The sequence below is a fragment of the Papaver somniferum genome, chromosome 8, assembly GCF_003573695.1.
Source record: "Papaver somniferum cultivar HN1 chromosome 8, ASM357369v1, whole genome shotgun sequence".
In the NCBI taxonomy this organism is placed as follows: Eukaryota; Viridiplantae; Streptophyta; class Magnoliopsida; order Ranunculales; family Papaveraceae; genus Papaver; species Papaver somniferum.
In genome coordinates, this window is record NC_039365.1 from 57786926 (window position 1) to 57801332 (window position 14407).

Consider the following 14407-nt stretch of genomic DNA (forward strand, 5'->3'; position numbering starts at 1 on the left):
TGCAAATGGTGTTGTTGATAAGCTAGCTAAGAAAGCTAGAACATCTAAGTCATCTTTTACATATCAATCTGTTCTTCCTCATGATGTAAAAGAGTGGATTGATATGGACTACAATGTAAACTCTTAACTCTATTAATAAACTACTTTTTGCATAAAAAAAAAAACAATTTTAAATAGAAATGGGGTTTTTGTTTCATTTCTCCTGAATATGGTTTTCATTTAGCCCAAATAATATGACTGGTGTTTGTGTAACTCAAAGAGTATCACCTTGTTCTTTTAGAGCTTATTATTTTATATAAACCAAGAAAGTTTGGAGTCGTTAATTCCATTCGTTTTATGAATACCAGAGATCAAAATTTGATCATAACTTTCAAGAAAGTAATAAAAATCGGTTCTTATTTCTCTATGAACTGCACAAATTTGGTCGCCAAAACTCAAGAACATTCGGATCGCAGGTAAAGGGTTTTCTTCTTCTCAAATTCTACATTTGATCATCTATCTAAATTTCTATGGGTTAGGGTTTCATGTATTCTAATGAAATCAGATTGGGTTCTTGAAATATTTAGTCAGGGTTTAGCGATTTTATTGTTGAGTAACTGAAGAAATTAACTCTCTTGAGTTCAGTTGAACTAGGATCCAACAGTAGAACTCTCAACAACCTCTTTTTTTTTGCTCAATTACTTTCAAGAACCTGTACACAATGATTCTTGATTATTTTTAATAACTTTGTTAAAATCTTCTTCTAATTTTTTGTATTCGGTCAAGATAAATCCTTAAAATTTTATCAAATTTTCAACTTTTCTTTTGACACGAATGTTTCTTTCTTTTAATATAAATGTTATGCTTCTTGTTTAATCATTTTTAGGAATTTTTCTTAATGATATTAGAGATAATACCTCTTCGTCTAATCCATCTTACAGATAAAGAATGGACTTTTCTAATGATGAAGATAACAGAGTCGATGACTCAACCGATGAGGATAATTTCCCATATGATATGGAGGGTAAAATCTTAAATGGAACTCAACCAGTTGTTGGGACTACTGAAAACCAGGAGAATACTGCCCTGGTTCCAAGTAACAGAATGGATGATTTAAGCGATGAGGATAGTTTTTCTTACGACATGGAACGTTACGGTGAAATCTTAAACTCAAATAACATGAATGGATCTCAACCAGTTGTTGAGACTAGTGAAAACGGAAATGTACAGGAAGATGTCATTGTTTCAAGTAATGCAGGTGAACCAGCTGAGTTGAATGTTCAGGTTTCTGTCCCAAATTTGGAGCGTCGTCAGCTTGATCCGAATGTGGAGACTAGTGCCAATGTTGATACTGAAATATCTACTAGTGTTAAAGTCTGTGGGCATCCAACTCAAAACCAATTGGCAATGAGTGGAGCGGCCCTTCCATATTATATTTTAAGTTAATTAAGCGGATTATAGCGATGTGGGACTATTGTTCTTTCACACTCTCCCTCACGTGTAAGGCCAGTCATTGGGCCTCACACGTGGACCTACGTACGAGTTACCAGTCCATCGGTAACAGGTGTACACAGGTGAGTGACTAAATCAGGGGGTAACACCTCGGCCAGTATATGCACTGGCCTACACCCCGGGTGTACAAGTGAAAAAATCAATTAAATACTTCGGCCAGTAATTCGGCCTACACCCGACGTACGCAGGTCTGGGTCTGGGGCTTAGCTCTGATACCATGTTAAAGTCTGCGGGTATCCAACTTAAAACCAATTGACAATGAATGGAGCGGCACTTCCATATTATATTTTAAGTTAATTAAGCGGATTATAACGATGTGGGACTATTGTCCTTTCAGAACTAGCCTGAAAATTTCAGTTGGGACAGGGCAAACTTCTGAGCAACAAACATGTTCAAACAATTTTGACATGTCTCCTACTTATTTTCCTTACGACACCGATCGGTTTGGTGTATTTATGAACTTGGACAGAAATGAACAGGAGACAACGGATGGCACACGTGCAATAGAAGATGAAAATGTAGCTGCCTCAAGAAACCAAGACAGCGTTACTGATGATGTTGCAATACCGAATTTGAGTAATATATCGGTCGAAAATGAAGAAAACTTTGGCCAGCAATCAGATTCGAATGAACAGGATCCATCCCCTCCATATTTCCCCTATGACATGGATCGATTTGGTGAATTCTTGGACCCCAACAACCGGAATGTACCTCTATGAACAAATGAGATTAGTGAAATCCATGGAGAAAGTGCAAGCAACGAGGAAAATGAGTTGGTTGCTGAACCATCAAACTCAAGTGATATGAAGAGAATCTATCTTCTACACTTTTCCATTCCGACTGCTTTGGAGACTTTAACAATAACATGAGCGACGATTTGCATTTTACAATATGAGCGACGATTTGTATTTTGAAAATGATATGCCAAGTAAGCAAAAGTTCTGATGGATCTCAACAAACAAATGTCAATTCTAAAAATGATGGTGGATATGTCGAGGTTACACATAATGAAGATGATGCTACTAATAACTAAGGCCGCACAAGAACCGGTTGAGAAGACCTGTCCCGGACTGGGACCGGAACCGGTGTAGCCGGTACAGGCAACGGGAATTAAATATGGGAACCGGTGTAGACCGGGACAGGTACCGGTTCTGCCAAAATTCCCGGCTTGTACCGGACCATAGTACCTGTTTAATCATATCCGTTGATTTTTTATGAATCCTAGTCGTTCATTCTTGGTATTTACTTCACTTATTACTCTTAAAAATTTTCATCGTCATTGTTCCTTCTTCTTCTTCTTCTGTTCTTAGGCGACAGTAACCAAATCTCTTCTTCTCCAGCAACACCACTAGAATCAAATCGCTTCATCTTTCAATCAGTCATATATGTTCGTAAGCGACACCACCAGGGCCACCACCATCTATTAGACTATTACAACTTCCAACTCCTTCTTCTTCACTTCTTCTTCAGTAGTTTCAAAAACTAGCAGCAAGTCAACATCTTGATTAACTCGTATAGCTATAAATTGACATAGGGTTCTTATTTATTTCATGTTAGATTAATTTGTTAAATGAGATTTATGTTCTTATTAATTGCATGTTTGATTTAGGGTTTTGTTTGAGATCGATTTGGAATATCGTGGATTGAATCGATTGATTTTTTTGAAATTAAACAACAACAACAGGTAATTGTGAAATGGGTTTGATTTATTTGATCTTTGTTTTGCTTCTATCAATTGATTTTGTGAAAGAAGAAGAGAGTTGGGTTTGAGATGGAATGGTATTTTAGTTGCTGATACAGGTAATTGGTGGTGGTATGCTGCTCAAATTACAGAAGAAGAGGAGTTGGGTTTGAGCTGAAATCGAAGAAGAGAACAAGAAGAAGGGATTAAATGGGCTCTGGTGGTTGCTACTTGCTATTACAGTGATGCAAATTAAAAGGATTTGTGATGTTGGTGTTGTTTTGGTGGATTTGCAGCTGTTTATTGATTATGTGTATACAAACTCCACTGTTTATTCTGTGATTATTGATTCTGTTTCATTCTGTACTTTGTAACAAAAAATTTCTGCTAATAATTGTGTTCATTAGGGTCTTTGAATGCTACTGTTTAATGTTAATATGGGTAAAAACCCGGTACCGGAGGTGCAGGTATAGGTACCGGTCCTCAAAATGAGGTACTGGCCAACACTAGGTACAGGGACCGGTTCCATAAAAAAACCGGGCCGTACCGAACCATGCGCAGCCTTACTGATAACATTCCCAGCGCTGCAGTTCTGAATAGTGGGGTCAGCAGTGTTACCGATGATAATGTTTCTAAAGAGTATGGTTTCTTACGCAATTTGTACCTGAATCCTTCAAACAACAACGATACCCCCTACTATTACCTATCAGTTTTCAGTTCTTTTCCCCTTATTATTTTTAGCACTGATATGAATTTCTGTAAGCTTATGCATTTACATTTTAATAATCTAAAGAAATGGAGACTTTTGAGCTATGAGTTATTTTCATCCTTAACCACTTATATATGTTTTATGGCGGATGCAGATTTGGATGATTGGATAAAAAGATTACTTCTCACTCTCGGTTAATTTTGGTATGCTAGCATTAACAAATGTGAAGCATCCACGAGGGATCATATTATTATGTTGTCCATCTGCGACCCGACTTTGATAATAGTAATAATATCAGCGCTCAATGAATGGATTGAGTTTCAGTGTGAATTTAGATTTATTGTAGGTTCACCAAATTAAGAATCCATATATGATCTTTAATGCTCATCTTCTTCTCTTGTATAATTTTCTTTTGGGTTACTACTTGATAACTGAACTATAGAATTATGTGGAATTAAAACGGTATATTGCGCTTTTATTTGTTGCTTTCTCGGGGTGGTGAAATGTTATAAACTGTTGACATATGTCAACACGTAAACTTCATGAATAAACGAACCGATTAGACAAGTGACGGACTCAAGAATTTCTCTTGGATAGGGCTATATTCTCAAGTTTGTGTTAGGCGGCGGACCACCGCCATCTTTATTCATTTATTTATTTTTAAGCTTATATGCAAGTAGAGTTCTGGTATACACTATCCTATAATGCATAATCATATTGCAGCCCATAGTTTTTCAAGTCTTTTTTTTTTTACTAGGAAATGAGAAATTTCATTGATAAAGCAGAAAAATTACATGAGATTTAGGCCGAATGGAGCACCATTGTCTAACCATTCTCCCAAGACATTAAATATTTTACAATATCTGGCTGCTTTGTCAGCCCAGCCGTTAAAGTCCCTACTAACATACTCAGCTTTAAGATAATTAAAATCCTTAAAGAGATAAAAGACAATCCTCTAAAATAGAATGATTGAACCAGCTAATCTGGTGTATTAAGAAAGGAAATAACATTATTGGAATCACTTCTAAGACATACTTTACTTAGATTTATTGCTTTTGCCCACTTCGCTGCTTCGAGCAAAGCTATGCATTCCGCTTCTTCTGGATTCATGGCATGACCTGCGACTGTCCTGCACCCTTTGCATTCACCTGATACATTGTATATTACAGTACTAACACCAGAGTTGTTAATATTCTTGTCAAAAGATGCATCACAATAAATAATATAACAATCTTGTGGTAGTTCTTCATTGGAAGGAAGAGCTTGCTCAAAAGTAACTGCAATTTGACTGTTATTCTGATTAGAGACTAAATAGTCATTAGCATCACTAATAAGTCTAACAGAAAGTCTCGATGTACCCAATGCATTAATAGGCTTTTGTTGAAAAATATGAAAACATCTATCCCTCCACAAACACCAAGCAGTAGTTAAAACTGAACAACAAATGTCATTGTTGGAAGAGAGATATTTGTTAATCCAGTCATAAATATTCATATTAGAAGCAACATCTTGAAGAACAGAGTTACCAAAATGCATTGAAGTCCAAATAGCTTTAGCAAACATACAGTGAAGCAACAAATGTTCAGTAGTTTCAGGAGAATTAGAATCACACATGCTGCAAATAATATCCTGATTAGGTTTGAAAGCCGCCAATCTAGACTTAGTTGGCAGAATGCCTTCAATACATTTCCACAAGAAAATTGGATTTTAGGGAAAAGAGCAGCCTTCAAGAGACTCTCATAGATGGGATTAACCTGATGATTAGTACTAGCAGAAGGTAGGCACCAGACAGAAGCTTATAAGCAGACTTAATAGAAAAGTTTCTATTTTTCGTAAATGGCCAAATCAACCTATCATTACCTATCATGGGAATCCTAATATTCATTATCTTTTGGCTATTGTCTTGTGTGAAGTATGTTTGCACTAGGTCAGGATTCCAAGTTCTGGAATCTACATCTATAAAGTCATTCACATACATATTAGGATTAAGAATGAAAAGCATGAATATTAACTCCATTTCTGACATCCCAAATAGAATGTTTCCTAACAATGTTAAGACCATGGCTAATACTCTTCCATACCCATGAAGAGTCCTCAATTCCATGATGATGCAAGGGATGACAATTTCTGAAATATTTGCATTTTAAAATTTTAAATCAAATCTCATCAGCAGAATGAATAAGCATCCACGCAGTTTTAGCAAGTAAAGCTTCATTGGTAAACTTAAGATTCTTGAAACCTAATCCCCTTATCATTTTATGAGTGCAAACTCTGTCCCATATTTTAGGATAAGAACCCCACTAGAATTTTTTCCCCCACCAGAAATCCCTTTGGGATTGTTCCATTTTATGGATAATATTATCTGGTATTAGGAAAGAGTTCATATGGTAAATGGGAGAGGAATGCAAAACATTATTAACCAAAACAGACCTTCCAGATTGGGTTAAATGTTTTGCCTTCCACTTGGCACCCTTTTATCAAAATGATCAGCAAGATAGGAGAAAGACTCACTCATGGATTTTTTCATGAATATAGGAATGCCTAAGTGTTTGTCATTAAGATCAACTTTTTTAACATTAAGTGATCTAATGAGGGAGATATAATGGTCTGGATGAACATTCTTACTAAAGAAGCATCCATATTTTTGAAAATTTATCACTTGGTCGGACATAAGAGTAAAATCCTTAACGAGAGACATTAAGTTACTAGCCTCATCATGGGTGGCTTTCGTGAATAAGAGACAATCGTCAGCAAAGAGGAGATGGTATATACTAGGCGCCTCTTTGTGGACTTTAAATCCGTGAATAAGATTACAACTTTCGGCATGCATCAAGTATCTAGAGAAATATTCCATACATAAAATAAACAAGTATGGAGATAATAGGTCACCTTGTCGAAGACCTCTGCTAGGTTTATAAGCTGGACAAGGAGTGGTGCTAATGCATAAGCAGAAAAACCAAAACTTTTGAGAACATTAATCAAAAAATATCACTCAACTCTATTGAAAGCCTTGGACATATCAAGTTTTAGACCCATAATACCACATTTGTCTTTTTTCTTTTTCCTGTTCATAGAATAAACTAGCTCATGGACAATGATCACATTATTCTGAATATTCCTATTGGGAATATAAGCAGATTGAAAAAGTGATATAATTTTTCGTAGCAGTGGTTTCATTTTATTAACAATTATCTTAGAGATGATTTTATAACTAGTGTTGCATAAAGAGATTGGTCTAAATTCAGCAGGATTGACAGGGTTGTGGACTTTATGTATCACAGATAAAAATGTATGGTTCATTTCTTTGAGCAGGTGTTTAGAATGAAAGAAACTTTGAATAGTTTGAAAGACATCATTCTCAATTAGCTCCATGTTCTGTTTGTAGAATCCTGGTGGGAAACCATCAGGACCCGGGGCAGACCATGAAGCCATTTGCTTTGTTGCATCTCTGACCTCTTGTAAAGTAATGGGACTCATTAACTTTTCATTGTCCTCATTAGATATACAAGGTTTTATGCAATTTAAAAATTCTCTATTTTGAAAAGGTTTTGAAGTGGTACTAATTGAACTGAAATGGGAAACCAATAGATCTTCAAGTTGATCCCTATCCTTAGACCATTGGCCATTGTTCAATTTGAGGGCACTAATATGATTGAAATGCCTTCTCCTATTCACATAAGCGTGTTAGAAGTTCGTATTTCGATCATGACCCTTAATATACTCAACTCTAGACTTTTGGGCATAAAAGTCCTCTTGGATTTTTTCCCAATACTCTAACTATAACTCAACTTGTTTAATAGCGTCAAGGTTTTGGATAATATTAGTCTGACTATTCAGAGCTTCAGTTGAGATCCAAGAGTTCTCACTTTATGATCAATATTACCAAAATGGGAAATAGTCCACTTTTTCAAATCATGCTTAACATTTATAAGTTTATTAACAAACTGATAAGCATGAGACCCTCTGACTGATATAGAAAAAATGTTCTTAATCACATAATGCGAGGAAGAATCGCTAAACCAACACTTGTAATATCTGTAGGGACTTTTACCTTGGTGAGTATTAGTATTTATCACCAAGATAATTGGAAAATGGTCTGAGCCTATAGAGTCAATGTGGAAAACTTTAGAGTTCACATAATGACTTAGCCACAAGCCATTTACCAAGGCCCTGTCCAATCTGGCTCTAATATTGGCATTGCCAGATTGTCGATTTGACCAAATAAATTGAGATCCCACAAAACCTATAAGATAAATCGGATCTATAAATTATTTGTTGGATTATAGGGAATTCTTCAGTTGTGGGGCTGGTGGATGTAGTCCTCTCATGGGAAAACATAGTTATATTAAGGTCGCCGATGAGAACCCATGGGAGATTAGCACGTTCACCAATCTCACTAATATAATTACATTGTTGTAACTTCTCATCATGGTATACAAAACCATAGAGAAATGTTACAAGGAATTCAGGCTTGATGGGGTCATAAGAAATGATTGTATTTATCATCTTATCAGTATTCTGCACAGTTTTTAACTCAAAACTACTCTTCCACATTAAAGCTATGCCACTTGAGAGACCAGCGGAGGGGAATATCCAATTATTAGGATAGATGAATCTTCTCATATATTGGGTCATTTTAGTGAAGTCATTTTTGGTTTCGCATAAAAATATCACATCAGGATTCTGACTCTTAATAAGATTACCTAGAGCAGTTCTAGTTGTAGGGTTTCCGAAGCCCTGAAAATTCCACGACAAGATTCTCATGATGATCAGAGAATAAACAATGAGACTAGCACTGCTAATAGGTGGCAATAATGTAAACCTATTGGGGCACAACTACCGATACCACACTATGAATAAACAGAGAAAGATGAACTAACTACCAATACAAATAGAACTACTGATTGATGAAATTAAGCTAAGACTATCAGTAGGCAATTGGAAGGTAAGAAAAATCCAAAGAATTAATAAACACACATATATGAACCAATAATAAAGAATAACAAACCCACATAACCAATTGAACACGTTATTAGTGTGAACTAGAAAATTATCATACATGAAAAAGCGGGGGTACAACAACCACACCCAATATTTCGCTTAGCAATATGTATGGACAAAATCCAATATACTTTCTAGAGAATCAACTAGACAGTCAGAATCAATCTAGATAAAAGTATATCAAAGAGTTAATATCTTAATCTCTCGATTTGAACAATACTCAAGCAAATGGAAATCTGCGAGTCTTTATCAAATACTAGAGAAAAACTTGTACCAAAGACCAATGTTCAAGTATCAATCAACAACCAAAGGTCGGATTTCCAATTGATTGATTCTAACGCACAACCTGTGATATTTCAATTATAAAGATAAGCAATATAATGCGGAAATAGAAATAACACAGACACTAGAATTTTGTTAACGAGGAAACCGCAAATGCAGAAAAATCCTGGGACCTAGTCCAGATTGAACACACAATGTATTAAGCCGCTACAGACACTAGCCTACTACAAACTAACTTCGGTCTGGACTGTAGTTGAACCCCAATCAATCTCACACTGATCCAAGTTACAGTTGCGCTCCTTACGTCTCTGATCCCAGCAGGATACTACTCACTTGATTCCCTTAGCTGATCTCACCCACAACTAAGAGTTGCTACGACTCAAAGTCGAAGACTTGAATAGACAAATCTGTATCACACAAACAAGTCTACAAAATAGATAAATTTGTCTCTCACGGATAAACCTACAAATTTTGTTCTGTCTTTTGATAAATCAAGGTGAACATGAACCAATTGATAACCCGGACTTATATTCCCGAAGAACAGCCTAGTATTATCAATCACCTCAACATAATCTTAATCGACGCGGCGAAAGAAGATATTGTGGAATCACAAACGATGAGACGGAGATTTTTGTGACTACTTTTATATCTTGCCTATAGGAGATATCAATCTCAAGCCAATCTTTGCGATTGTACTCGTACGATTGAAATAGCAAGATCAGATCATACAACTACGAGAAATTAGTATCGTCCTGGCTTCACAATCCCAATGAAGTCTTTAAGTTGTTAACCTGGTTTTTAGAAGAAGAAACCAAACGTTAAAGGATAATCGACTCTAGCTTACACAACTAGTATCACAGGTAAGGTGTGGGGATTAGGTTTCCCAGTTGCTAGAGTACTCCCTTATATAGTCTTTCAAATCAGGGTTTGCAATCAATGTTAGCTTGGTAACAAAGCATTCAATATTCACCGTTAGATGAAAACCTGATTAGATTCAAGCTAATATCTTTCAACCATTAGATTGAAAACCTAGCTTGTTACACACAAATGAAATGCATGTTTCTAGGTTTGTGTAACCGTACCCAAAGATGTACATTTTTTGGTTCAACAATAGTTAACCAAATGGTTATCCATATGAGCACTTTCATATCAACCATGTTCTTCTTCACCATAACTAGTTCAAGTGACTCAAATGAACTAGTTAGAGAGTTGTTCAATTGCAAGGAAATTTTATGTAACTACACAAGACACAATTGAAGCAAAAACGATTTGTTTCACTCGAATCGGTTCATGAACTTTATAGACACGGTTTGCAATTAGCATTCCTTAGTTTATATAAACATGAGTTCACAAACAATCGTCTTTAGATATAACCTAACACAAGTTCGCGGAAGGAGTTCTCAAACTCCAACAGATTTTCTCGGGTCGAGAACTTCCGCCAGTTCGCGGACTTAGTTCACGGCTCTTGTTTCGGTTCTCTTGATCAACAAAGTTCGCAAACTTCGGTTCAAGGAATAAGGACTTATACATATATGTATTTCCACAACAATGCTTATATCCATCATTAGTTATATAATCTAAACTCTCATTTCAATCATTGAAACATTCTTAGAGGACGTTATATAGTTGTTATTTACAAACCATTTTTCGTCAAAGCAATTTTCAAAGTGATTGAAACATAACATGTCTTTCATCACTAGGTAAATATGAACTTGGACAAAGCGAAAGCTTACCAACACATATTTCGAGAAATATATAGGCGAGATAAACTCGGCTCGAAATAGCAAATGTGTATAATCAAAGTCTATATAGCAAAAAAACTTTTGTCTCAAGATAGGAGATAAAGTAGATAGACTTTTGAGTGATAGATAAGATCAAGTCTCCACATACCTTTTTGTCGATGAAGTTCCACCAGTTCCTTGAGTAGTTCTTCGTCTTGTATGATGATCCGCTATGGAGTTCTTGAGATCAACTACACTTTCTATCCTAGCCCGGGACTTAGCTATAGTAGACTAGAAATCAAGACTTACTGTTTTGATCACTAACATTGACAAACATGCTTGAGATTGCAACGCATGCGAGTTCGACCGAGCAATGCTATACCAATCTCCCCCTTTGTCAATTTTAGTGACAAAACTATCAATACATATGGAATACAAAAAAGATAAAGAAACTTATGTAGCTCCTATTCCACATGTCTAATCTTCAACATTACTCGAAATCTTCGTCACTTCCAAGTACTCCAATGAATCCAAAGGTTGTAAGTTCAACATCATCGTTGTTGAAACTCCGTATCTATAACAATGAGAAAACATAATTCTCGATCATTGGTATACAATGTCGCAGTATCATTACACAACATCAAAGTTCAATTGTATCACAACTTTGACAACAATACTATGGTGATATGTATCACTCCCCCTTAGTCAATACTCCATCTCTCATGGAAACCACTCCCCCTTACATAATGATCCGAAAACTATATGTATTTGTGGTGTGAACTACATATTAATTCTCCCCCTTTTTGTCAATAAAATTGGCAAATGTACGAAAAAGGGATCCTAATGAAATTTCCAAAAGAGATATTTCATGACCAAAAAAAAGCATATATCATCTTGTTTAGATGCAATCATAAAGCCTAAGCTAAATGCATTCTTCAAGGAGTTTAAAGATACAAGATAACCCCTATAATATTGCATAGCCGCACTCCCCACAAATATTTGGAAATTAAGCACAAGTTCAATTAAGAATTCTCCCCCATTAAATGTCATTCCCGAAAGAAAAACAAGAGCGACCTTAATTTCGAAATAAAAGAAGGATTTCTTTGGAAATAAAAATCACATACGAGTATGAATTTGAATCCAAAAATACTCAATTAAATTAACCAAAAAAGAACCTTTGATTAATTTAACCGGAAATACTCAACATAAGTGAACTTATGGAGACTCAAAAATGCTCAATAAGATTAATCACAAGAGAACCCATAATTAATCTAATCGGAATACGCAACCAAATTACCACAAAAAGTAATCAATTTAATTGGTCATGCTCGACATAAAGTACCTCACGGAGCAGCAACTAAGATATTCGTATGAAAATAATCAACTCAGTTGATAGTGCTCTACATAAGACACCTACGGAACAACACAGTATATACAAAAAATATGGATCAGGGAAGATCAATACTGCGGAATACACAAGGATTCATTCTATTTTCCATCACTATTCACATAACTACATTCAATAGCATAATCCTTGTAAACAAAAGATTTTAACCTATCTTCCATCAATAATGACATAATAGGCTTAACATTTGTATTTGTCAAAAGTCTATACATTCTTTTATCAATACATGCATATCGACTTATGAAAGACTTTACTTTTGACAAGATATGGGACAATCATAGTTCACGGATACAAACACACATATACCATAAAAAAATTGCAATATATAAAACCATAAATATTAATACTGCAAAAATCATCTTTAACAGTTTTAGAATTTAAACAAATAAACCTAAAAACATGAAGATGAAAATGTTGGACATAGCTACGTGTAATCACAATAATGGCTATTCCAAACTCTAGTTATTCTTCTAAATAAAACACAAAAAGAAGATTTACTAGGCAAACTAATAAAATCAAAGTTCATTGAGAACTTCATACCTTTCAATGAATCCATCAAAGAAGGTGTCATCGATTTCCTTTACTCTCTTGACCGTGGATACACCATGTTCGTGAGTTAGAACACCAACTTTAAGATCAACAACCCGAGCAAGCTGTCTAGCCTTGACGCATTCCATGATGAGATTCTTTTGATTCCGTATCAGGATATTCTGATTAGCAAGGATTTTGGCCTGACCATCTAGGAGTTGGTTTATTTGCAGTTGAATATTTGCAAACTCGACCTTTGAATCGTTCTGAAAATGAATTAAATCCTTGACAGAATATTCAATCCAGGAGTTGTGATCCTTTCTTTCAAGCATCTTCTTTAGAACCAGCTCTTGAATTGACTCACATCCTTGAGCGTCTTCCTCCATCTCAAGATGCACAATCTCTTGAGATTTTGCAGAGTTCTCCGTATAATTTTTTGTTAGGGATGGAAAAAAATAATATAAAGTAATATATATGTGTATGTAAACAGGAGAAGGAAACTATTGTTTTTGGAAACCCTATGAACTCATAAGTGGAGGACGCGAATGTTTATGGACCGTCAGCACACAAAAACGAAAAAACTTAAACATAAAATATACAACATACTTGAGTAATTCTCAATTATTGTACTTGCACCTCTCAAGTTAGGAACAAGGAAAAGAAAACCTGGAATCAGGTGGTAGAGTGAGAAATAATCCCACCATGATCATTGAGAACGGAGTTTTGCATATCATCTGACAGCTTGATTTTTGTGTTTATCGCCTTTCTTTGATTGAATTTCCTCCTAGAAGGGTAAAACACAGCTTGTTCAGCATAACCGTCAGAAGGCTTTCTCTGAGGACTAAATCTAGGACCTCTTGCAACTGGTTCAAGAGGATCAGGATAGAGAGGGATCCATTTTCTAGACTTAGATTTACCAGAAACAGTCTTATAAACACAGGGAATGCTTTTATCAACAACACAAGAATTTATATCACTAGAATGCATTTGAGCCCTGTGATAACTTCTATAGAGGAGATCATTTTTATAAGGTTTCTGGTTTTCTGTGGTCATGTGATTCAGTGCAGTAGTCGACCGACTATTTATTCCGTTGACAATGGAAAGAAGCAAATTATGAAGTTTATAAATTTGTTTCCTCCTGGAAAAACAATGGATAGCACAGTGATTCCTTTTTCCACAGAATGTACAGGTTCGTGGAGGAGAAGCAATAATTGGCACCCTTTTTAACTTCATATCCATATGAGAATATTGTAAGTTATGTAAACTTTTCTTGACACAATCTTCTTCTGGAGAACATTTCTTCATGTACTGTAACTCATGAGAATTAGTTTGTACAGAAGAGTTTCTCCATAAGACATATTTTTCCTTTTCCAAGGATCTGCGTTGTTCCTGAGCTAGAATAAGAAATGCGCTTAGTTTCTCTTTCTCGACACGAAGTCTGTTAAGATCTGATGAATGCGTCTCGATCAAACGTTTTTCTCTAATTGAGTCTTCCTTAACAATATCCTCAAGAACACTAATCTTTTCACGCTGTAGAGTAGTTTCTTGGAGAAGTTTTTCAATATTCTTATAGAAGGACTCAATGATGT

At 35.5% G+C, this 14407-nt stretch overlaps 1 long non-coding RNA gene across 1 annotated transcript; it reads left to right on the top strand.

Annotated features, from left to right (window-relative positions):
* The first annotated feature begins 2781 nt into the window (after positions 1-2781).
* LOC113304872 lies at positions 2782-3589 on the top strand. The gene is made up of 2 exons (XR_003338462.1): positions 2782-3003; positions 3101-3589. It is a non-coding gene; the product is annotated as an uncharacterized LOC113304872 (long non-coding RNA).
* The last annotated feature ends 10818 nt before the right edge of the window (positions 3590-14407 follow it).